Source organism: Leopardus geoffroyi, chromosome C1, assembly GCF_018350155.1.
Source record: "Leopardus geoffroyi isolate Oge1 chromosome C1, O.geoffroyi_Oge1_pat1.0, whole genome shotgun sequence".
Taxonomy (NCBI): domain Eukaryota; kingdom Metazoa; phylum Chordata; class Mammalia; order Carnivora; family Felidae; genus Leopardus; species Leopardus geoffroyi.
Genome location: NC_059328.1, coordinates 128159998 through 128185740, shown reverse-complemented (window position 1 = coordinate 128185740; position 25743 = coordinate 128159998). Strand labels below are relative to the sequence as shown.

At 39.6% G+C, this 25743-nt stretch overlaps 1 protein-coding gene across 1 annotated transcript in view; it reads right to left on the bottom strand.

Moving 5' to 3' along the window:
• Positions 1–25743, bottom strand: part of THSD7B (thrombospondin type 1 domain containing 7B) — a 1583569-nt gene that overhangs the window by 1093844 nt on the left and 463982 nt on the right. The window contains exons 9-10 of the mRNA XM_045479666.1: positions 24216–24312; positions 127–218 (exon numbers count right to left, since the gene is read on the bottom strand). The gene's annotated coding sequence lies outside the window, so the exon portion shown is untranslated. The remainder of the gene's footprint in view (positions 1–126; positions 219–24215; positions 24313–25743) is intronic.

Below are 25743 nucleotides of genomic sequence, written 5' to 3'. Positions count from 1 at the left end.
ATGGGTGTAACATACTAATTTTTTAGCGGGGAGCAAGGGTGTGCCTTTGGAGACTTGCTTTTGTTCTTGATTTACTGCAGCCACAGGCTGTGACTCTGGAGTAAGTAGAGACTGTGTCTCACTTACCCCCCAAGATACTCCATGTCTCAGCTTTCTGGGTTTTCCTTGTCCAAAACTCTCACCCAAGAATTGCAGTCAAGACCTCCTCCCCAGAGAAACTGTGGGGGAAAGAAGAAGAAAGGTGACTTTTAACAAAGACCTACTCCTGATGAGTGAGGATAGCAAAGATGAGATGTTAAAGGTGAAATCCAGGCTCTATTTTATTAATTAAATAAAATTTTATTTGAGATCATTGTAGATTCACATGTAGTTGTAAGAAATCATAGAGAGAGACACTTTTATACTTTTTCCAAGTTTCCTCCCAACAGTAACATTTTACAAAACTATACTACAGCAACCAGGATATTGACATTCATACAATCCACCAGTCTTACTCAGATTTCTCAGTTTTACTTGTACTAATTTTTGTGTCTATTAAGTTCTATACAATTGGCCTGTGCAGGTTCATGTATTTAATACCATACTAAAGAACATACAGTTCCAACACCAAAGGATCCTTCCTGTTGTCTTTTTATGACCACACCCACCTCCCTCTGCCATTTCTAACATCTGACAACCACTAAACCTGTCTTCCATTTCTAACTTTTGTCACTTCAAACTGTTACATGAATAGAATTACACAATATGAAACTTTCTTGAGATTGCCTTTTTCTGCTCAACATCATGCCTTGGCTATTCCTTCAAGACGTCGCAATGAATGGATAATTTGTTCTTTTTTATTGGTAAGTAGATTCTTTGGTAGGGATTTACTATAGTTTAGCCCACCATTCACTGAAGAACATTTGGGCCATTTCCAGTTTGGAGCTATTATGAATAAAGATAATATAAACATTTATGTACGTGTTTTTAAATGTTGATGGATATAGACTTTAGAGACTACATTCTGGCATGGGCCTCATTTTTCCTTTATTTCTTTTTACTGAAATATAATTAACATACCATACATTGGTTTCATGTGTACCACATAGTGGTTTGAAACTTGTACATATGGTGAACTGATCATGGTATGTCTAGTTACCATTTGTCAACATACAAAACTAATACGATATTACTGACTATATTTGCCATGCTGTTCACTACATCTCCATAACATATTTATTTTATAATGGAAAGTTTGCAACTATTGATCCCTTTCACCCATTTTGTTCCCCTCTCCTCTATAGCAACTAATAATCTTTTGTCTTTATCTGTGAGTCTAGGTTTTATGTATTTACTTAGCTTTTTAGATTCCACTTATAAATGAAATCATGTAATATGTTTTTTTTTTTTTCTTGGTCTGACATTTCACTTAGTGTAATAACCTCAAGGTCCAACCATATTGTCACAAATGGCAAGATTTCACTCTTTTACATGGTTCAGTAGTATTCCTGTGTGTGTGTGTGTCCTTCAGGGCCACGTCCTGAGTAGGGAAACTCTTCTTTGTAGGAAGACATATATATATATATATATATATATATATATATATATATATACACACACACACACACACACACACAACTTCTTTATCCATTCATCTATCGATGTACAATAAGGTTGTTTTCATATTTTTGGCTATTGTAAATAACACTTCAGTGAACATATGGGTGCATATATCTTTCTGAATTAGTTTTTTATTTCCCTCAAATAGATACCCAAAAGTGGAATTGCTAGTTCATATAGTTCCATTTTTAATTTTTTGAGGAAATTCCATACTGTTTTCTATAATGTTTACATTAATTTACATTCCTACCAACAGTGCATGAGGGTTCCCTTTTTTCCACATCCTCACCAACACTTGTTGTTTCTTGTCTTTTTGATACTAGCCATTCTAAATGGTGTGAGGTGATATTTCATTGTGGTTTTGATATTTATTTTTCTGATGACTAGTGATGCTGAGCATTTTTTTGGTGCCTGTTGACCATCTGTATGTCTTCTTGGGAGAAATGTCTATTTATGTCTTCTGTCCACTTTTTAATCAGATTTTTTTATTATTGAGTTGTATGGGTTCTTTGCATATTTGGATATTTTGGATATTGACCCTTTATTGAATATATAATTTGCAAATATCTTCTCCTTTGTATTTTCATTTTGTTGATGGTTTCCCTCACTGTGCTTAAAAAAAAAAAAAGAAAAGAAAAGCTTTTAGGTTTGATGTAATCCCATTTATTTATTTTGCCCTTGTCTTAGAGTAAGATCCAAGAAAACTTCACTAAGACATGTCAAGGAGCTTACCGTTTATGTTTTCTTCTAGATATTTTACGGTTTCAGGTTTTATCCATTTTGAATTAATTTTTGTATATGGTATAAGATAGTGGTCCAATTTCATTCTTTTGCATGTGGCTGTTCAGCTTTCCCAACACCATTGATTTAAGAGACTATCTTTTCCCCATTGCAAACTTTTGCCTCCTTTGTCATAAACTAATTGGCCATGTATTTCTGGGCTCTCTATTCTGTTCTATTGATCTATGTGTCTGTTTTTATACCAATATCACACTGTTTTGATTACTACAGTTTCATAGTATAGTTTGAAGTCAGGGAGCATGATACCTCTAACTTGTACTGTCTCAAGACTGCTTTGTCTAGTCAGGCTTTTTTGTGGTTCTAATATAAATTTTAGAATTATTTGTTCTAATTCTGTGAAAAATGCCATTGGAATTGTGATGGAGACTGCACTGAATCTGTAGATTGCTTTGGGTAGCAAGGCAATTTAGCAGTACTAATTCTTCCAATCCAAGAGCATGGAAGAACTCTCCATATAGTTGGGTCTTCTTCCATTTCTTTCATTAGTGTCTTAGAGTTTTCAGTATTTGGTCTTTTCGCCTTTTAGTAAAACTTACTTGTAGGTACTTTATTCTATTTGATGCAATTATGAATGGGATTGTTTTCTTGATTTTTCTTTCTCATAATCTGTTATAAGTGTATAGAAAAGTAACAATTTTGTATATAGATTTCGCACCCTGCAATTGTACTAAATTCCCTTATTAGCTCTAATAGTTTTTTGGTGGCCTTGTAAAATAAGTTTGAAAGTGTTCCCTTCTTTTCAGTTTTTGGAAGAGTTTGAAAGGGATAGGTATTAAATCTTCTTTGAATGTTTGGTCTCTTGTCCTTTTGAATTTGGAACACATTCCTCTGTCTCTTCATTTTTCCAGGTTCTCTGTGTTTCTTCTTATATATTAGATGAAGGAGCTACCTCTCCCAGTCTTGAAGGAGCAGCCAGATGTAGGAGATGACCTGTGGGGCTTGCAAGCATAATCCCCCCGACCTCACCACCACAGCAGGCACTCCAGGGCTGGGTACACCTGCTAGCTGGGTGGAGCCATGGCAGCAGAGCAGGAAGGGCATGGCATTGCCAGCCTGTGGTGCAGCCATGGCATGGGGAGAAGGGGCATTCACCCGGTTGTGGTGTGGCCACACAGACCCCGCTTTTTAATGGTCACTGAGCATTGGGTTCACTGTGCACAAATGAGCTGTGGAAGTAACACATTTCCATTCCTTATATGCTGGGCACATTGCCAAGTCCCTGACTTTAGGGAACCAACACAATGTCCCTTCCAGTCAATGCTATGACTGGCTTGGAGGAGTCTCAGAAGCACTGGCAGGAAGGTATGCCAGGTGTCCCCTTCTGGGCAGTGGACCTTCTAGCTATCCTACATCCCTCTTCTCCCTAGGCTTCTCTAACCATAATGTGAACAGGAAGCACCTGGGGAGTTGTTACAATGCAGATTCCTTGGGCCTGCCCCCAGAAATTCTGATTCCATCAGTTCAGGGTGAGCCCAGCTACCTGCATTCATAACAGGTAAACTGGGTTTGCCTCTCCCAGCCACTCCCCCCTCCTGGTTCACACTTCTGTGTCATTTCCTCCTCTTGAGTATGTGTGGGACCTGTGACTTGCTTCTCAACCAATGAAATATAATAAAAGTGATGGAATCACATTCCTATAACTAGGTTATGTTATAGAAGACTCCATCTTGCTAGAAGACTCACTCTAGAGACTTCTTGCTGGCTTGATGGAGTAAGTGGCCATGTTGGAAAAGCCTGTGTGGCAAAGAACTGCAGGCAGCCTCTAGGAACTGAGGCAGCCTCCAGCCTCTCCCAGCATGAAGTCACAACCTTCAGCCTGACCAACACCACAGGTTGTTCAGCCAACAACCTGAAGGGCAGGATTCTTCCACAGGTGGATTCTTCCACAGCCTAGGCAGGCAACATTTCAACTGTAGCCTCATAAGAGGACACAATCCAACTGAGTCCTGCCCGGGTTCCTGACCCATGAAACTGTGAGATAACAAACATAGGTTGTTTTAAGCTGCTAGATTTGTAGTAATTTGTTATGCATCAATAGAAAAGAAAAAAAGGTGCTACAGAATGAATGTTTGTGCCCCCCTCCCCCATGCATATGTTGAAATATTATCTCCAATGTGATGATGATTGGAAGTGGGCCTTTGGGAGGTGATTAGGTTATCAGGGTGGAAGCCTCATGAATGGGCTTAGGACCCTAGAAGAAGAGGCCAGAGACACAGTTTGCTTTTTTCATCATATTAGGATACAACAAGAAGTCAGCAGTCTGCAACCTGAGAGTCTTCATCAGAACTCAACGATGCTGACACCCCCTTCTTGGACTCCCAGCCTCCACAACTATAAGCATTAAATGTTTGTTGTTTAAGCCACCAAGTCTGTAGTATTTTATACAGCAGTCAGAGCTAAGGCACTAGGTGACTCCTATTTATGCAGCAAAGTGACCCTATACCTTGTGACCAAGTGACCCTGGTGCAAGTAGTGGACCCTACACCTTGAGAACCACTAATCCAAGTCAAGATGAGGCTAAGCCTCAAGGGGCCCCCAGTACTAATCTGTCTTGAACCAAACCCTAGAGGTCTTCTTGACATCCAAGACCTGCCTGGCTCCTGGATGGGGAAGAAGGAGGTTCTTCAATTCTTCAGGAGTGCCTTGGAGTTTCACTACCACTGCCTCCTGCCCCCAGGCCTCCATCTGATTGAATAATCCACAGGTGGCCCAGCACCATACATGTGGAAACCAAAGAGCAGACGCTTGTAGTTTGTCCCTTTCACCACCCTTGGAGGTTGTAGGGAGCATCCTGAAAAATCTCAGGGGTCTTAAATGTCTCTACTTGGTCTTCTAATACCTAATTGATCACAAGATTAGTTTTTAAATGACAAAAAAGACTAACAGGTACATTTATGTTTAAGTGTCTGTATTCCTCTCCTACACACACACACACACACACACACACACACACACGGGGTGGGGGGCAGGGACATAATCACTGTACATAAGGGCAGGGGCATTTTCTGTGGTGCTCACTGGTATATCTCCAGAGCCTAGAATTTTATATGACATATATTAGTAGGAAGGAATGAAGGATGGACGAGAGGGAGTAGGGTGGGATACTTAATGGTCTCCCACCAGGACAGTGCTAATCTAATCAATAAAACTAACACCAATGTTAATGGGTGATCATAGTTTCATCCTTTTATGCCTCAAAGTAGTAGCCAGTAGAAATATTCCAGGATTCTGACACAGTGTTTCACATTCCAAAGACAGCTGTCCATTTCATCCCCTTTCAGGGACAGCGGGGCATTTTAACTGCACATTCATCTGTCATAAAATGCCCCTGGTGCCCTCAATTAGCCACAATTTGCAGCCAATTGAAGACAGCATGCATATTTTTAGAAACCCTTACAGTGACACACCACTGTTCACCCATGAGACTTCTCCTGATAATTCACTTCCTGTCAAACAGTGGAGTCACACAACCTGGATGGCCCATTGGGGGAGAGCCTCATTAATGCACAATAGCCTTAATGGGCCAATCTTTAAACAGACTACCCAGTAAGGAAGCAGATTAATAGAACCACGTCTGAGAGAGAAGTTTCTCTTTAATTTTTAATTTTCTTTTCAGGCTAAAGACAGGTCTGTGATGTGATTTTAACATGGCTTTTTGCAGGTCCATATTTCTTTAGCAGTAACACCTGCTTCATGGCAGTATTTTTCCTCCTTCACCATTTCTCTAGCTTTGGGGATCAACTTTTTTCAAATCTATCTGCAGATAAGTCTGACGAGCTTCCTGCATTATTTATCCTCAACTAAATTAGGAAAACCATTACCAGCTTGCCTGAAGTTTCTTGGCAAGTCTAACCATTGAGCATACTGATGTCCTGTTTAATCAAATAATTTATTTACAGAGAATTGACATTTCTATTCATACTTCGCATTACAAAATGAAGGAGGAAAGACAAACCGCTTAAATCTCTAGTCTTTAATTTGGAACCTGCTTCACCCCCATTTCCTCTCCTCACCCTGGGGAGTGGGGTGGAGGCAGAAGGGAAGGCACTAGAATATGCAATAACCAAGGTCTGCCTGGCACACTGTGCCTGTGTGTGCATGTGTGTGGGATAATAGTAAGGATTCTGTCTTGCACCATACATTTTCCCTGCAGTATCATGCTCAACTAAGCTCTCGGAATCTACTCTAGGTTCCAAATAAAAGATAGGAGAGAATCATTGAGTCAGGCTGTCTGCCCCTGGGGTTTTGGCGAATGCTGACTCCTTGCCTCTGTACATGAACCAACAAATATTAAATGCTTATTACGTGCAAAGGATTGAACAAGGAATATGTGAAGACAAATGGCCACCAGGTGGGAATAAGGGAAGTATTATGTTCCTCAGCACTAGGCATTGACACACATTTTCCCCTTTAATTCCTAAGAAATACAAATGTGTTCTCCCCCATTTTACTTAGGTGAAAACTGAGGCTCAGAGGAGTTAAGTAACTTGCCCAAGTTCACACAGCCAATTCTGAACCCAACCCCATCTTCTTCCTGCTATATCACAAATTATCTCCGGTCTGCTACTAACGACCACTCTTCCCCACATGGCTTCTTCATTATGTTTCCACCTCCATTCACAAACAGTCAAGGCTCTGTCTGGCTCTTTTTCAAAAATATTGCAGGATTAGGGCTACTCTCATCACAGATAACTTCCAAAAGGGTTGGTATTTGAGGTTACCGATAAATTCACCCAACAAGTGAGACCAGATTTTGGAAGAACAGGATGATACATCACTAAAGCAATCAACATAAACCTCCACCCAGTACAGCTGAACAAGCTGTAGGATATGAATCTTCCTACCAAGAGCTGAAAAACAAGTATGTGACCCCTAAGAACAAATTTAGGTGGCACAAATTCTTAAAAACATAACTTTTATTTCTTCAATAGAGGCCTCTTGTTAAATTGCACAGATAAATAGCCAAATAAACAAATAAATGAATCAATAAAACTTCAAAGGAAATAAGGACCATAGAGAAAGCTTAATGTGTTCTTTCTTTGCTTTCACCAATCAAATTAACACCCTTCCCAGGTGCTTTGGGGTGTCTCTTGATCTTCTATACATTTGCCCATAAGAGCAATGACATTTGTTGATTATACTCATTTGGTTTTTAGAGGCCAAGGTGGATTGTATTCGCCTTTTCTATTAGCCTAGCAATACCTCCGTGTATTTTTTGCAGATTTTCTGAACAGCAATAGGTTCTAATCAATCTTCCCAGCTTCATTTCTCAGAATCTCACAATCTCCTCAAGGAACATTTCAAACCTGATTTATCATCATTACCAGACCCTAAATATTCACCAGATTCTATATTATTTATTACACCTAGTTAATTTCCCTGTTCTGGCCCTATGGGTCAAATCACAGAGCACATGAAAGATTATCCCCACAGTATGTCATGAAGACTCTACTGTAATGCACAGTCACATTTAGGAAGAAGCATTACACACACACACACACACACACACACACACACACAGAATAACTGTGAACCATAGCTGAGCCCCTCTGCTTCTCTTCAAGATTCTGTCCCACATCCAGGCACTTTCCCCTTGTTCCAAGCACCTCCTGAACTCATGCACACAGGGGCAAGCAATAGCAACTTCCCCATCTCCCTCCAGTGGGGCAAAAGCTCAATCTATGCTACTATATTAAAGAGCCTGGTGGGGCACCTAGCAGGGCACCTGGCTCAGTCAATTAAGCATCCGACTCTTAGTTTCAGCTCAGGTCATGATCTTGTGGTTTGTGGGTTTGAGTCTGGCATCAGGCTCCATTCTGACAGTGTGGAGCCTGCTTGGGATTCTCTCTCTCTGCCCCTCCCCTGCTCTCTCTCTCTCTCTCAAAATAATAAGATAAAATTAAAATAAAATAAAATAAAATAAAATAAAATAAAATAAAATAAAATAAAGTAAAGTAAAGTAAAGTAAAGTAAAGTAAAGTAAAGTAAAGTAAAGTAAAATAAAATAAAATAAAATAAAATAAAATAAAATAAAATGAAAAGAGCCTGGCAAGAAACTACATGGGAAAAAGTGTTATTCTAGGTCAGTCCTGTGTAAGAAGAAAGTATCCTAAGGTTATGTAATGAGGTAAGAAGTGGAAACTGGTTATAGTACTACCCTTCTGGGATAAAATTACACCCCCAGGTTGACCCAACTGAGAAAAAAAAAATCTCCCAACAGTGAGCCTCTGAAGGAGACATGTCCTATCCAACCCCCTTCATGCCACCCCACAGGCTGCCCGTGGCTTTTCAGTCCATACCTCCCAGCTCCATCCCCTCTCCCCAAATGAAGAAACTGGCTCAGCCATGAAACATTCAAACTTTGTTCCACCCGCAGCACACAGCAACGATAGAGGGGGTTCCATTTGCATTCCCTTTTAGGAAAACATCTCTAGCTCATACAGGGTTCTGTACTCTTAGAAGATCTTTCAGATCTTTCAGAGCCTGACTCTGCCCAGGAAACAGCTGTCTGGTGTGTGTTAGTGAATGGAAGCAGGCTCACCCAGGACTAAAGCTCCAAGACACCAAAGATATGTTCTGTGTTGCTCCAGATGACAGAACTTGAACCAGAGAAGTTGTTACACAATGAGTTTCTTCTCAACACAAGAAAGAGTTTCATACAGAATCCCATTCAGAACAGTCTGTCTTGTGGAACAGCTAAAGAGGGTCGGTAACAACTGCCAAGGTATGGTACATGAGAAGCAGCCTAGACACCAGCTAGAACCGCTTCTAGCTCAAAGTTGGTGTGACCGTGAAGAGATATTCTACATTGAATTCACAGAGCCAAAGCATTCTGTACCTGAAACAGATTTCTGAAATCATCTCATCTAGATACTGCAAATTAGCGAGCCCAGGCTAAATTCAGCCCAGGGGAAAAATTCATTTTGCTTACAGAGTATTGTTCCACACAGGTTTATTGTTTTATCCAATATTTAAAAATGTTCAAAATAAAGAAAAGATTTTGCATAAAATCTTGATTTTTCAGCTTTTCTTTAAGAAATAAAAATTAGAGTATCTGGTCCCATGAGGCCTGTATTCAGCTTGAAACTAAATAGTGGCTGTTCTTTTTAGATGGGGGCTATGCTGTGCCACAGTCCTCACCATCCTCCATTGCCCAACAGCCTCACATTAAAGTTGAGATTTGATTTTCTGTTTTATTGTTTTGTTATGTCTTGCTTTTGTTTCAAGGTCTCTTTATTCACATGTATTTTCTGTCTTCCCTGTGGCTATGAGTGTTTGCCTCTGTTGGCCTAGTGAAACCCTAGATAAGCTAAGGCTCAGAGCAGTTAAGTGACTTGTCCAAGGTCACCAGCCAGCTAGTACAAAACAAGGAGCAAAACTTAGGTTCTCTTGTGATCCAATGATCCATCTACTTGGCCGCACTGCCAGCATTTAGACAGCTTATTTCCCTGGACTGATTTGACTATTCACATCCACATTGTGCAAAACTATCCCTCTACACTTCCATTTAATATACCCTAGTGATGTAGTTCCACGTTTGTCCTTAAAAAAACAATAATAGCAAAATAACAAAAACGAAAAAAAAAAAAATACCCTCTTCTTTCCAGCTGATTTTGCAAGTAACTAGCACCCAAAGACCAAACACCCTTTTATGTGTCCAATAAAAAAATCGATCTGATGAACACATAAGATTTCAATCTTCCTTGAAAAATCAGGAATAGACCAAAACCTTATTATTTCAGACTCTGCACTGATAGTCCAAATCAATAGTGCAAACAAGATTTCTGGGGGAAAGGTTAAAGTAATTGGGCAGAACACACTGGTGTCAAGCCACCATGAGCACTTTCAAAGCAAAGAATTAAATACAAATAATTGATAAGCTCATTATAAACAGAAAAGAAATTAAAAGAAGAGAATTAAATACAAATAATTGATAAGCTCATTATAAACAGAACAAAGAACACACAGAACAAAGAAGTCACTAGTCCACCTTACACCTGTCAGAATGGCTAACAGTAACAACTTAGGCAACAAGAGATGTTGGCGAGGATCCGGAGAAAGAGGATCTCTTTTGCATTGTTGGTGGGAATGCAAGCTGGTGCAGCCACTCCGGAAAACAGTATGGAGGTTCCTCAAAAAAACAGAACTCAGGGCACCTGGATGGCTTAGTCGGTTAAGCATCCGACTTCAGCTCAGGTCATGATCTCACAGTTCGTGGGTTCGAGCTCCGTGTTGGGCTCTGTGCTGACAGCTCAGAGCCTGGAGCCTGCTTTGGATTCTGTGTCTCCCCCTGTCTCTGCCCCTCCCCTGCTCATGCTGTCTCTCTCTGTCTCAAAAATAAATAAAAACATTAAAAAAATTTTTTAAAAACGAACTACCCTATGACCCAGCAATTGCACTACTAGGTATTCATCCAAGGGATACAGGTGTGCTGTTTCAAAGGCACACATGCACCCCAATGTTTACAGCAGCACTATCAACAATAGCCAAAGTATGGAATGAGCCCACATGTCCATCCATGATGAATGGATAAAGAAGATACACACACACACACATATATATATATACAATGCAGTATTACTTGGCAATCAAAAAGAATGAAATCTTGCCATTTGCAACTACGTGGGTGGAACTGGAGGGTATTATGCTAAGTGAAATTAGTCAAAGAAAGACAAAAATCATATGACTTCACTCATGAGGACTTGAAGAGACAAAACAGATGAACATAAGGGAAGGGAAACAAAAATATAAAAACAGGGAGGAGGACAAAATAGAAGAGACTCATAAATATGGAGAACAAACTGAGGGTTACTAGAGGGGTTGTGGGAGGGGGGATGGTGTAAATGGGTAAGGGGCATTAAGGAATCTACTCCTGAAATCATTGTTGCACTATATGGTAATTAATTTGGGTGTAAATTTTTAAAAATTAAAAAAAAAATTTTAAAAAAAAGTCACTAGTCCTGGCTGTAAACAGCAGCCCTCCCGAAACTCTGCTGGGTGTCCACACTGATAAGGGTAAGCAGGGGGAGCATGAAGACTTGCAGAGATAGAGCCATGGGCTCCCAGATTAGGATACTGTGCCTAGAGCTTGCCCAACCTCCTGTCCTCCATTATAAGAAATAGTAAATTTCCTGGCTGCTTAAACCACTTTAGGTGGGAACTGTGTTCTTTACAGTTAAAAATATTCTGTATTTGCACAAGCCAGTGTGTTCAAAGCAAGTTAGAGGAACTTTCCATGTGAAGCCAGTGTTGTTGTTTTTTAATTTTTTTTTTAGGTTTATTTCTTTTTGAGAAGCGGGGAGCACCTGGGTGGCTCAGTCAGTCAAGGGTCCAACTTCAGCTCAGGTCATGATCTCATGGTTCATGAGTTCGAGCCCCGTGTTGGGCTCTGTGCTGACAGCTCAGAGCCTGGAGTCTGCTTGGATTCTGTGTCTCCCTCTCTCTTTGCCCCGTCGCCCGCTCAGGCACATGCTCGCTTGCTCTCTCAAAAATAAACATAATAAACAAATACAATTTTTAAAAAAGAGGGGGAGAGTGAGGGAGGGGCAGAGAAAGAAGGAAACACAGAATCCAAAGCAGGATCCAGGCTCTAAGCTGTAGCATAGAATTTGATGCGGGGCTCAAACTCATGGACTGCGTGATTATGACCTGAGCCGAAGTCAGACACTTAACCAAATGAGCCACTTAGGAGCCCTGCCAGTGTTTTAATCCATCCCTACACAGAGTTTTTAATCAGAGCAGAAAGAGCAACTGTTTGCAGCTGCAAAGTTCAGGGTTGTTTTGTTTTTGAGTACAGCTGAAACATAATGTTACATTTGTTTCAGGTGTACAATATGGTGATTCAACAAATTTATACACTATGCTATTTTCACCATAAGTTTAGCTCCCATATGTCCCAATGTATCACTATTATAATATCATTGACTATCTTCCTTATGCTGTGCCTTTTATCCCCATAACTTATTCATTCTATAACTGGAAGACTATCTCCCACTCCCCTTAATCTACTTGACCCATCTCCATCCCCCCTCTCCTCTAGCAATCATCACTTTGTTCTCTATATTTATAAATCTGATTCTGCTTTTTTTCTGTTTATTATTTTCTTTTTTAGATTCCACATATGAGTGAAATAATATGGTATTTGTCTTCATCAATGTAACTTATTTCACTTAGCATAATACCCTCTAGGTCCATCCATGTTGTCTCAAATGACACTATCTCATCCTTTGTTGTGGCTGTGTAATAGTCACACATATATATGTGAATATATATATATATGGAAAATATAAGGAAGATGTGGAGTGTGTATGTAAATATAAATTGGTCTGTCAAGGATACTTAGGTTGCTTCCATATCTTGGTTATCATAAATGACGATGCAATAAACAGGGGTGCATATATCTTTTCAAATTAGTGTTTTCATATTCTTTGGATAAATAACCAATAGTGTAATTATTGGATCATATGGTATTCCTATTTTTAATTTCTTGAGGAACCTCCATACTGTTTTCCACAGTGGTCGAAACCAGTTTGCCTTACCACCACCAATGCACAAGTGTTTTGTTTTGTTTTGATTTTCCCACATTCTAATTTCTTTTCTTATTTTAGCCACTCTGACAGTATAAGGTCATATCTCATTGTAGTTTTGAACTGCATTTCCCTGATGATTAGCAATGTTGAGCATCTTTTCTTTCATGTGTCTGCTGGCCATATGTATATCTTCTATGGAATAATATCTATTCAGATCCTCTGCCCATTTTTAATTGGATTTTTAGGCATTGAGTTGTATAAATTATTTATTTTGGATATTAATCCCTTATTATAATCTGAAAATATCTTCTCCTAGTCAGTAGGTTACCTTTTCATTTTGTTGATATTTTCCTTCACTGTGGAAAAGCTTTTTATTTTGATATAGTCCCAAAAGTTTATTTTTGCTTTTTGTTCCCTTGCCTCAGCAGACATATCTAGAAAAATGTTGCTATGGCCAATGTCAGAAAAATTACTACCTGTGTGCTCATAAAAATAAAGAATTTTTATGTTTTGGTCTCACATTTAGGTTTTTAATACAATTTGAGATTTTTGTGTATGGTGTTAAAAAGTGGTCCCTTTTGGGGCGCCTGGGTGGTGCAGTCGGTTAAGCGTCCGACTTCAGCCAGGTCACGATCTCGCGGTCCGTGAGTTCGAGCCCCGCGTCGGGCTCTGGGCTGATGGCTCAGAGCCTGGAGCCTGTTTCCGATTCTGTGTCTCCCTCTCTCTCTGCCCCTCCCCCGTTCATGCTCTCTGTTCCAAAAATAAATAAACGTTGAAAAAATTAAAAAAAAAAAAAAAGTGGTCCCTTTACATGCTGCTGTCTAGTTTTCCCAACATCATTTATTGAAGAGACCATCTTTTCCCCATTGTATATTCTTGCTTCTTTTGTCATAGATTAATTGACTATATAATCTTAGGTTTATTTCTGTGCTTTTTATTCTGTCCCATTGATCTGTGCATCTATTTTTGTGCCAGTACCATACTATTTTCATTATTACAGCTTTTTAGTATATCTTGAAATCTGGAATTGTGATACCTCCAGCTTTGTTTTTCTTCCTCAAGATTCCTTTGGCTACTTGGGGTCTTTTGTGGTCCTATACGACTTTTAGTATTATTCATTTTAGTTTTGTGAAAAATGCTATTTGTATTTTGATAGGGATTTCACTGAATTTGTAGATTGCTTTGGGTCTTATGGACATTTTAACCATATAAATTCTTTCAATCCATGAGCATCACATATCACATATCTTTCCACTTGTTTGTGTTTTATTCAATTTATTTCATGAGTGTTTTATAGTTTTCAGAGTACAGGCTTTTCAACTCTTTGGTTAAGTTTATTCCTAGGTATTTTATTATTTTTGGTCCAATTGTAAATGGTGTTTTCTTAATTTCTCTTTCTGTTACTTCATTATCAATATGTAAGAATGCTACCAAAGTATAAATTTTGTATCCTGAAACTTCACTGAATTCATTTATTACTTTGGGTAGTTTTCAGTGGTGTCTTTGGGGTTTTCTACATATAGTACTATGTCATCTACAAATAGTGAAAGTTTTACTTCTTCTTTAGCAATATGGATGCCTCTTATTTCTTTTGCTTGTCTTATTGCTGTGGCTAGGAAATCCAATACTATTCTGAATAAAAGTGGTAAGAAGGGACATCCTTGCCTTGTTCCTGATCTTAGAGGGAAATCTCTCACTTTTGCATCACTGAATATGAAGTTAGCTATGAATCTGTCATATATGGTCTTTATTATGTAATAGTATATTCCCTCTTACCCCATTTTGAGAATTTTTATCATGAATAAATGTTGAATTTTGTCCAATGCTTTTTCTTCATCTATTGAGATGATCATATGATGTTTATCCTTCCTTTTGTTGATATAGTGTATCAGGTTGATTAGTGAATATTGAACTCCCCTTGTATCCTTGGAATAAATCCCACTTGAACATGGTATATGATCCTTTTAATGTATAGTTTAAAGCAGTTCCCTAGTATTTTGTTGAGAACATTTGTATCTACATGCATAAGGACTAGTGGCCTTTTCTTTTTTTGTGTGGTGTCTTTGTCTGGTCTTGATATCAAGGTATTGCCGGCCTCACTGAATGTATTTGGAAGCTTTCCTTCCTCTTCTATTTTTTGGAAGAGTTTGAGGAGAATAGATATTAACCCTTTTTTAAATTCTGGTAGAATTCCCCTATGAATCCATCTAGTCCTGGAGTTTTATTTTTTGGTAGTTGTTTTGACAATCAATTTCAATACTTGTAATTGGTCTATTCAGATTTTCTATTTTTCCCTGATTCAGTTTTAGCTTATGTGTTTAGAGGGATTTTTCTATGTTTCTTGGTTGGGCCATTTGTTAGCATAATATTTTTTTATAGTATTCTCCTATAATCCTTTATATTTCTATGGGGTCAGTTGTATTTCACCTCTCTCATTTCTGATTTTATTTGAATTCTTTCTTTTCCTTGATGAGTCTAGCTAAGGACTTATCACTTTTTTTTATCTTTTCAGAGAACCAGCTCTTGGTTTCACTTGTTTTTTTCTATAGTTTTTCTAGTCTCTATATCATTTATTTCTGCTCTGATCTTTATTATTTTCTTCCTTCTCACCCTGGGCTTTGTTGTTCTGCTTTTCTAGATCCTTTAGGTGTGATATTAAATTGCTCATTTGACCTTTTTCTTATTTCTTGAGGTTGACCTGTATCACTATATATTTCCCTCTTAGAACTGCTTTCACTGTGTCCCAAATATTTCGGACCATTGTGCTTTAACTTCATTTGTCTCTGGGTATTTTTTTTTTATTTCTTCTTTGAATGCTTCACTGACTCACTGGTTGCTTAGTGTCATATTGTTGGGCCTCCACATGTTTGTATTTTTCCAAATTTTTTTCTTGTGATTTATTTCTAGTTTCATACTGCTGTGATCAGGAAAAATGTATGATATGATTTTAATCTTATCAAATTTATTGATGCTTATTTTGTGGTCTAATACGTAACCAAGTGTGGAGAATGTTCTGTGTTCTCTTGGAAATAATGTGTCTCCTATTGTTTTCAGATAGAATGTGCTGTCTATATCTGCTATATCCATTGGGTTAAATGTGTCATTCAAGGATAGTGTTTTTCTTGTTGATTTTCTGTCTGGATGATCTATCCACTGATGTAAATGGGCTGTTAAAGTACCTTACTATTATTGTATTACCATCAATTTCTCTCTTTATGTTCATTAATATTTGCTTTATGTTTTTAGGTGTTCCAGTGCTGGGTATATATTTAATACTTCTTACATACAATTGTTTGATCCTTCTATCATTATGTAAGAAAGTTCAAAGTTTCTTTCTTACAGTTCATACCCAGATACTTGTACCTGCGTAAAGAAAGGAGGTTAGCAAACTGGGAAAAACATGGCTCTGGTATGAGAGAGTCTTCGGTTCATCTCAGCTCTGCCACTTATAAATTCTGTGACCACGGGAAAGTATCAATATCAATAAATTATGGGAAAATACACATCTTACATCATTGTTCCGAGAATTCAAGTAATTGCAATGTACAAAATATCTAGCGCACAAGATAGAAGCGTAATAAATAAAAGACATTCTTGGAGTGCCTGGGTGGCTCAGTCAGTTAAGTGTCTGACTCTTGGTTTTAGCTCAGGTCATGATCTCATGGTTCATGAGTTTGAGCCCCATGTCAGTTTCCATGCTGCTGGTGTGGAGCCTATTTGGGACTCTCCCTCTCTCCCTCTCTTCTCCTCCCCTGCTCACTCGCTATCTTTCTCCCTCTCTCAAAATAAATAAATATACTTAAAAAATACATATTCCTTTTCTTTTTCCACCCCTTCTTCTAAGAAGTCTTTCTAGATCTCCTGAACCAAAGCTCCAGGTACCCCAATTGCTACAGCTTCTATCCTACCCCTTTCCTTCCTTCCCCTCCAACTCCACAGGTGTTTATCTACCCCTGATATGTTTTGTGTGGTTGATGTATGTTTTTCATTGTCTCCATTTACTGGTACTTACTATGAATCAGCTACTGTTATGACACTTAATCCTCATGACCACAATCACCCCGTGAGAAACATGACATGCTTGTTTTATAACTGATAAAATGAGGCTCAGAGAAGGGATATAAACATGTCCATGATTTTTTAAGGTGAATTAAGAGCAAGGAATTCTAGGCCAACGTGGCTCCAATGGCTAGGCTCTTAGCTACTTCATTACACTGCCCATCCAAGAAGTAAATTATATATGTGTATCTGTATGTCTCTTCCAACAGACCAAGTTGTTCAAAAAAACAGAGCCATTGTTTTCTAAGGGAAGGTAGGTAATGCAAGAACTGAATAGTTGCCTATTCTAAGCCATCACTGACAACACACACTTTTGTTTGCCCATTGTGCAAGCCTTCTTGAGGCCTAGGATACACAAAAAGGCATAAGACTCTGTTCTTGCTCTCAAGAGACTCAAAACCAGATGTAGAAATAAGATCTCTGCACAGAAAGCAATATGAGATAGCATATCTTATTTCTCCAGGGAGAATTGCCAAATCCAAGTGCCATAGGAGATCAGAGGAAGAAGGTCATCAAGAGCTGAAGTGAGACAAGCAGAAGTGAGGGAAACACTGCAGGCCCATGGAGATTAAGCAGAACTTTAGGAGGAAGATCCTGTGTGCACGGGGGAGGGGAGGCGGCAAGACTGGGGGCAACACAGAACAGAGAAGGTGCCAAAGATAAACAAAGCCAGATAATTAAAGTGGTAAGAACAGATTCTAATCAGTAATATCCTATTGGAATAGGCAAAAGAGTCTAGCATGAACTGAACTCAACTTTAATTTATACAAAGATGACTGGGCATTTGAAAGGAAGGGTAAGGGAATAGGGAAGGAACAAATGGGGGCTCAGTAGAGTCCAGAAATGAAAAACAACAAAAGGCAGGAAGTGGTTGGTCCATGTGAAACCCATCTGGGTTTGCTATCTGGTGCTCATTAAAGTCAGACTCCTAGCCTCTGAGACTGAGAAACAGGGACCCTGTCTTCAGGTGTTGACTGTTAAATTCTTTTACCATCCTTGAGTTTTCTCAGGCAAGCACTTTAAGGGGGCTAGGGTCATCCTAGGGATGCAATCTTAAGTTGTTAGAAACTATGCTAGTGTTTGTTCAAGTCTTTATAGACCAAGGATGAGGCCTAGTGGAGAAGAGGGCTCAGAGGAACCTGGCTGCCATTTGGTCAAGGACAGCCACTGTCAGGAGGCAGCTTTTAGCCAGCTGGCCTGGAACTGACAGAGTTCTCTACATAGAAGACTAGATTGAAATGAGAGGTAAAAAACCAGGCTGGTGATTTTGAACTCTTGTAAGCACCAGCCCTCAGTTGTCCAAGACTGAGGGAGGGGATTCCCAGCATGAGAAACAATTGGAATTAAAACGGAAAAAAATGGGAAAAATCAGGCAAAAACTTGGAGGCATGAGGCACCTGGGATGAATTATTGAGCAGGAAGGCTTTGTAAGAATTAGTGGTTTCAGGTGATTCCTCCTGCTGTACAACATTAAAGACCCCAAGCCTCACTGGCCATTTAGAGGATCACATTGTGTGGTGTCACTGTGCAATGGGCACACTAGTTCTGGCCATCTTCATCAATGTTCTAAAGCTTCTGAGCCAAGACCAGGTCTGCCTCCGTTGCTTTGAGGACCTCAAACACACAGCATTGTGCTTTGTGAATTATCTGAGAAGGTAGGACCACTCACTGCTAGATCTGCATTTAAAGCACATGGAGTGATTTGACTTCAGAGAAGGAAGGACCGGGTTGGAATACTCTCCCCAACAGTATCTAGCCATGTGAGTCTGTACATCTTTACCTTCCTTAAGACTCTGTCCTCATCTGTAAATAGAGATTAGAAACCACCTAGCTCACAGGGTTAGTGGGAGAATTAAATGATATTATGCATGAAAGGACCTTAACAGGGTGCCTGTAATATATCAAACATTAAGTGAATAGCACCTATTGTTGTAATTGTGGTAGTTGTTTTTGTTGTTAAGCATGGAAAAGAAGCATGAGTTTATTCATAGTGTTTAAAGGTCAACATCCTGAAACATTTCCGCAGGGTTAGATTTTCAGGTGAAATAAACAAACATGAGGAATCTGTCACATAAATAGAAGCTGACCCTGGGTCCCTTAGACTTATGTAATGGCCACTCGGAGACTTCTGGAAAAACAAAGTAGACTCGTGAAAGATGCTTGTATTGCCCTGAGTGCCATCCATCAGATGGAAAGGCTTAACCCCAGATTTTATTTTCTGTGTTAAGGGAAGACCACAAGAGGGGGAACAAAATTCAATTAACAAAAGCATAACTGATTTCAGAAATCCATGAACACAGAGCATCATTCTTGCTCCTCAAGTAAAACACTATCAGCATCAAGTGTGGTTAACACAGAGTCAAACATTTATTTATTAATTTTTTTAAAATATGCTCTTTTAAAGCCTTGGGAGCAAAGTACAATCAAATCACTCTGTAAAATATTGACACTAGATTAGTGCTGAAGTGATGAACAAAATCCAAATAAGCAGTGCAGCAAGGCACCTGTCAAGGCCCCACCAATCCCAGGAGGGGTGGTGTGAGCCTCTGGTTCAAGATCCTTTAAAACACCAGAGCGTGGCCCGAAACAGCAGTCCTGTCACTATCCTGACCACATGGGCACCTCCATGTGGCCCATGGGCCTTCTCCTGGACTCACAGCCCTGAATAAATCCTGGCTTCATCACTGGCAAGTTCTAGTACCAGACGTGACCTCTCTAAAGCCTCAGTTTTCTCAGCTGTGCAATGGGGAGGAAAAGATTTACTGTGCAGAATTTTTTTTTGAAGATTAAGAGGAAATGCATGCAAAGTCCTTAGTTCAGCGCCTGGCACATAGTGAGCACCCAACAATTTTCTCCTCTTTGTCCTCTGAAACTCTTAGTCCCCTGACTCTTCCAGACTGCCAACTCACACCCCTTCCCATAACATTTCAGTGCTGGTTTAGCAATTATATCTCATTGCATCAGTATCCATTTTTCCAACCTAACAACAAGGTAAATTCTTTAAAGCCAGAGATGGTTGATTATTTAATAAGCACATAGCATGTATGTACCAATCTCAGCTCTAAATCTTTACAAACATTGACTTAAGTTCTCATAACAACCCAATGAGGCTTTTAATATGATTCCTGTTTCAAAGATGAGGAAACTGAGGCACAGAGCAATTCAGTAACTTGCAGAGGTGGCAGCCTGTCAGCTGCTGTGCTGAGACTTGAATTCTGAACTCATGAGAGCTGGCTCCAGAGACCATGCTCTTCACCACCAGACCCCCTGTACTCTAGACTTCTGTGCCCACAACCCCGCCCACACGGAAGGTCCTTAACAAAGACCTGTCAATACAAAGATGGTTTAGTCAACAAGTATCACTTTCAACATGAGGAAACTGAAAAACAACGAGGCTGCATAGTTTGTCCTGGGTCAAAAGGACAACTGGGAAGTTGATTATGGTCCAAAGTGTCACACCCCCAGTGGCTTGCTCCTCTGGCCACACCATCTGGATGGTCTTTTGAGGGAGGACTTGCACACTGATGGAAGGACAGGAAGAGAAGACCTTTGATCAGACCTCTGTCCACAATCCCACACCACGGGTAGGTGAGGTCCACATTTCCTCACCCCATGACCCCACCCACCATGTCCCAAAAGCGATCTTCACACTTTGGGTCAGCCATTCCTACTTACTGGCTTTTACTTTCAGATATGCCTGGTGTTGCGCATGTACAAGAGAGCCAGCTGAAGTGGAGGCCAGGTGAGTGAGACAGAGCAACAGAGCCCCAGCCCAGATGTCTCACAGGCTACTGCTGGCTGCAAACCTTCACCAACTTCAAACAAGCATCTCACTTACTCAAGGTTTTCCAAACCAAATTCTGCTTCTGGCGTGGTGTGGAATTTTCTTTCAGTGATGATTTTACAATTTTTCCACCACTCAGTAGTTTTTAAATATTTTTAACATTTATTTATTATTTTTGAGAGACAGAGACACAGTGTGAGTGGGGGAGGGGCAGATAGAGAGGAACACACAGAACCCAAAGCGGGTTCCAGGCTCTGAGCTGTCAGCACGGAGCCTGATGTGCAGCTTAAACCCATGAACTGCGAGATCATGACTTGAGCCGAATTTGGACACTTAACCAACTAAGCCACCCAGGTGCCCTGTAGTTTTTAAAAAAACTCAAGAGAATAAGGGGCACCTGGGTGTCTCTATTGGTTAAGCATGCAATTCTTTTTTGTTGTTGTTGTTTTTATTTTTTTTTATGTTAATTTATTTTTGAGAGAGATGGAGACAGAATGAGAGTGGGTTAGGGGTAGAGAGAGGGAGACACAGAATCCGAAGCAGGCTCCAGGCTCCAAGCTGTCAGCACAGAGCCCAACGAGGGGCTTGAACCCACGAGCTGTGAGATCATGACCTGAGCTGAAGTCAGACGATCAACCGACTGAGCCACCCAGGCACCCCAAGCATCCAACTCTTGATTTTAGCTCAGGTAATGAACTCTCAGTTCATGGAAATGAGTCCCACGTCAGGCTCTGTGCTGACAGTGTAGAGTCTGCTTGGGATTTTCTCTCTGCCTCTCTTTCTCTCTCTCTCTCAAAATAAATAAATAAACTTAAAAAAAAAATAAAAATAAAAACTCAAGAGAATAAGTCCCTAATTTTAACCATTTAAAGTCTATCAATATGTTACCTTGTGATCCCAAGAAAACTCACTATTGTATACGTAGCAATGTGGGCATAGTCTTAGGATTCAGAGCCCTAGGTTCAAATCTCGACCCCTGAAGTTGGTAGATGTGGGGTACTAGGCTTTGTGCCTCAAGTCCCTCAGATTTAAAAGGATAATAATCACAGTATCTACCTCATAGGCTTGTTTTGAGGATTAAATGAATTTATGTGCATGTGTGTGTATATACACACACATGCACATAAATACACATATATATGTATTGTCTATACAATATGTATACATAGACATACCTATACTTGTATAACTATATGCATAGCTTTACATGTAGTTACAGGTTGAACTGTGCTGCTGCAAAATTCACACACTGAAGTCCTAACCCCCAGGACCCCAGAATGTGAACTTATTGGGAGAATGGGTTTTTACAGAGGTGATCAAATTAAAATGGAGTCATTAGGATGGGCTCTTGTCCTGTATGACTTATAAGAAGAAGAAATTTGGACACAGACATGTACAGACATGTGAAGACACAAGGAGAAGACAGCCATCTACATGCCAAGGAGGGAAGCCTGGAACAGATTCTCCCACAGCCCTTAGAAGGAATCAACCCTGTCATCACCTTGGTTCAGACTTCTGGCCTTTAAACTGTGAGAAAATAAGTTTCTGTTGTTAAACCACCCAAATTTGTGGTCCTTTGTGATAGCAGTCCTAGAAAACGTGTGTGTGTGTAGAGAGGCATCACCTCTCAAAAAGGTACCCAGAACATGTAAGTAGTAGTACTTAAATAATTAACTATTAATAGTAGTACATATGTTATTAATCAGAAAGTACATAGCTTTACACTACACTTTTTAAAAATGAAGACCTGTGGAATAAAAAATGGCACAAGAGGAAATCTAGGGTGTCTGTAGTCTGCACGTACTCCACCGAAACACCAGGCCAGCCAGGTTCACCTCCTCAGATCTAGACCCAACCACAAGAGCCGCGCCATAACCAGAAATAATGGAGTCTCTCTACAGCTTGTTCTAAGTCCTGCTTTTCCCTGGCTGTTATAAGTCAAACGAGAACTTGTATCATCATTGATTTAATGTTGAAACAAACACTTCCTACTCTTCTTCTTTCCAGCTTCCAAATGAGTTTAATGAGAATGTATTCTGTTACACAAAGGCAAGCTACCAAAAACAGTTACATTTTATAGCTAATTATCTGCAAATTCATCCCAGTATTGTGCAACCAAATCACAGTGGGCATGATTGGGATTTGGGGAAGTGAGGCTAATGTAAGATTGGAACTGCTATCAATAACCCCTTACTGCATATTTTGTGTTAACCAAAACAGTCTCATTGTCCCTCACTGACTGTTCATAAGTAAATTACAAACTTGAACTCGTGATGTAATATAGATTTTTACTAGTATGAATTCCTGATTCAAATCTGTGTCTGAATTAGAGAACAACAGAAGATTATGTTTGAAAAAGAGGGAGATTGTGGTGGTTAACTTTATGTCACCTTGACTAGGCTATAAGGTGCCCAGGTATTTGGTTGAACATTATTCTGGGTGTGTCTGTGAGGGTGTTCCTAGATAAGATTAGCATTCAAATCATTAGATTAAGTAAAACAGAACACCCTCTCCAGTGTGGATGAGCCTCATCCAATCCCACTGGGGGCATGAATAGAACAGAAAGGGCTGAGTAAAGGAGAATCCTCTCTCTCCCTCTCTGACCATCATCAGAGCTGGGACATAAATCTCCTGCCTTCAAACTTGGGCTGGAACTCACACCATCAGCTCTCCTGGCTCTCAGGCCTCAAACTCAAACCCCAACTACACCACCAGCTCTTCTGGGTCTCCAGCATGCTGATTGCAGATCTGGGACTTGTCAGCCTCCATAATCACATGAGCCAATTCCTTATAATAAATTTGACAGAGGTAGAGATGGGACAGGAGGGGAGGGAGGACCAAGGGAGGAAGGGAGAGGGAGGGAGACAGAAAGGGAGAGGGAGGTCTCCTGTTGGTTCTGCTTCTCTGGAGGACTTTGACTACTAATGTAGGAGCTGTCCTGTTACTAGTTAATATTGCCCATATCATGCTCTTTGGCAAAAACTGCTTTTTGAATTTCATTCAAATAAGCTTTGCCTCCTGTAAGCATCACAGCAGTATTCCTTTCTGATGAGTAAGAATGATGGCCAGGAAGCTCAGACACAAGGTTCTGTTGAGCCACAGCAACAGCATAGACCCATACGTCTGGTATCTTTGCTTCCTCTTCATCCTTAGGGCCACATTATAATTGCTAAACTGCATTTACTAATTGCATTGCACACACAAAATTGTTTTTTGGAAAAGAATAAGCATAGTCAATAAATAATTTTGGTTAACCTACAATCCAAATTTCATCTGTGTCTACCTTTATATGATAATGGTCAAGTACTTTCCATGAAAGAAATAAGTGAACAATGTTTGGCTTTTCTTTCCCCCTCTTTTCTCTGTTCCACCAGTAGATAGGTATTTCCTCCAAACAACAAGTGAATAACATTAAAAAGTATGATTTGAAAATATTGTATCACCTGACAGTTTCTGAAGCATCACCATGTTCTCTATAATTATTTTTAACTGTAGGCTCAACAGGCAGATATATTGGCTTATCTCTTGCTGCCCAGGTTCCTGAAAGACAAAACATAGCAATTACTGTTAAAGGAACGAATTATAAAAAATCATACATCTTTAATGAAAGGCACAGGAATAGAAATCTAGCTCAGCTGATTCCCAGTTTGAGCCTCTTCTAAGCCTATCCTGCCAGTAATTCTGGAGGAGTAGACAGAACCTTGCACTGGGGAGTCAGGATCCCAGTGTTCAGGATCCTGGGGTTCCAGTCCTATCCCTGACTTTAAGCTGCTAGATGACCATGGGTAAGTCAATTATTCTTTGCAGATCTGAAACATCTGTACAACTGGGAGTCTGGAATATATCATAATTAAGGCAGTTTAGCATAATGCTTAGGGTATGGGTCCTGGACCAGCCAAGGTGACCCTGGATAAGTTACTTCACTTCTTGCTTCTGTTCCTTATCTGTGAAATGGAAAGAACATCAGACTTCACTCAGAGACTTTTTATAAGATATAACCAAATTAATGCATGTAAAGTGCTCAGAGTGGTACCTTGCCCAGGACAAAGCATTCTTGAAATGTCAGCTATTATGATGATCTCCAAAGTGCCTTATCATTTAAAAATTATTCACATTGACTCTAATACCTCTGCCAAAATTCTTAATATTCTAGGATCTCATCACTGAGATAGAAAGTGAACACAGAAAGAAAATGTTGAAATTGAAGAGTCATGTTTTTCTCCTTATACGTTTATGTTAATAGGTTAAAAGCAACAGAAATTTCACAAGGAACCAACACTGCTAAAATAGCCATGTATATAATGAGCAATTTTATGAGGCAAATGCCTTAAAAGAAGTGGGAAGAAGATGGAAAAAGTGTCTTTCAGAGAAGGAAATAACATTCAGTAAGCAACCAGTTTCTCTTGGGTCCTCTACAAACCCATTCCATTAAGCCCTCCAATATCACTGTAAAGCAATTGGTACTATCCCCATTGTACAGATGAGGAAACTAAGGATCAAGGAAGCTAATCAGAGTTCCAAAAGCATATGGCTCTTTAAACAGAGACTCAGATGCTACCCAGACCTGACTGCAAGACTGATTTCTTCCATACCAGAGTCTGGCTCCAAAACACAGGTATTCCTTACTCAGGGTGATGGTGGGTAGGGAGAAGCTGATTTTTATAGAACAAACTCTAATTTAACTGCAACGCAAAAATTTTCTCTTTAAAAGACCCCGTGCTTCAGTTTTGGTATAAAGAAGAAAAGAAAAAAATAAAATCTGCAAAATATTATATCATTTCCTAATTTCTTAATATCAGTAACAGGAAAGAACAGTTGTCAAGTTAAAGATTGAGGTGGAATAGATCATTGGAATGCAATGGAAAAGAATTTGACATCAATGAGCATAAAAAGTACTTCTTAGGGAATGTAGTCAATGGTAATTATAAAAGCATCATGTGGTGACAGATGGTAGCTACAATTGCGGTGAGC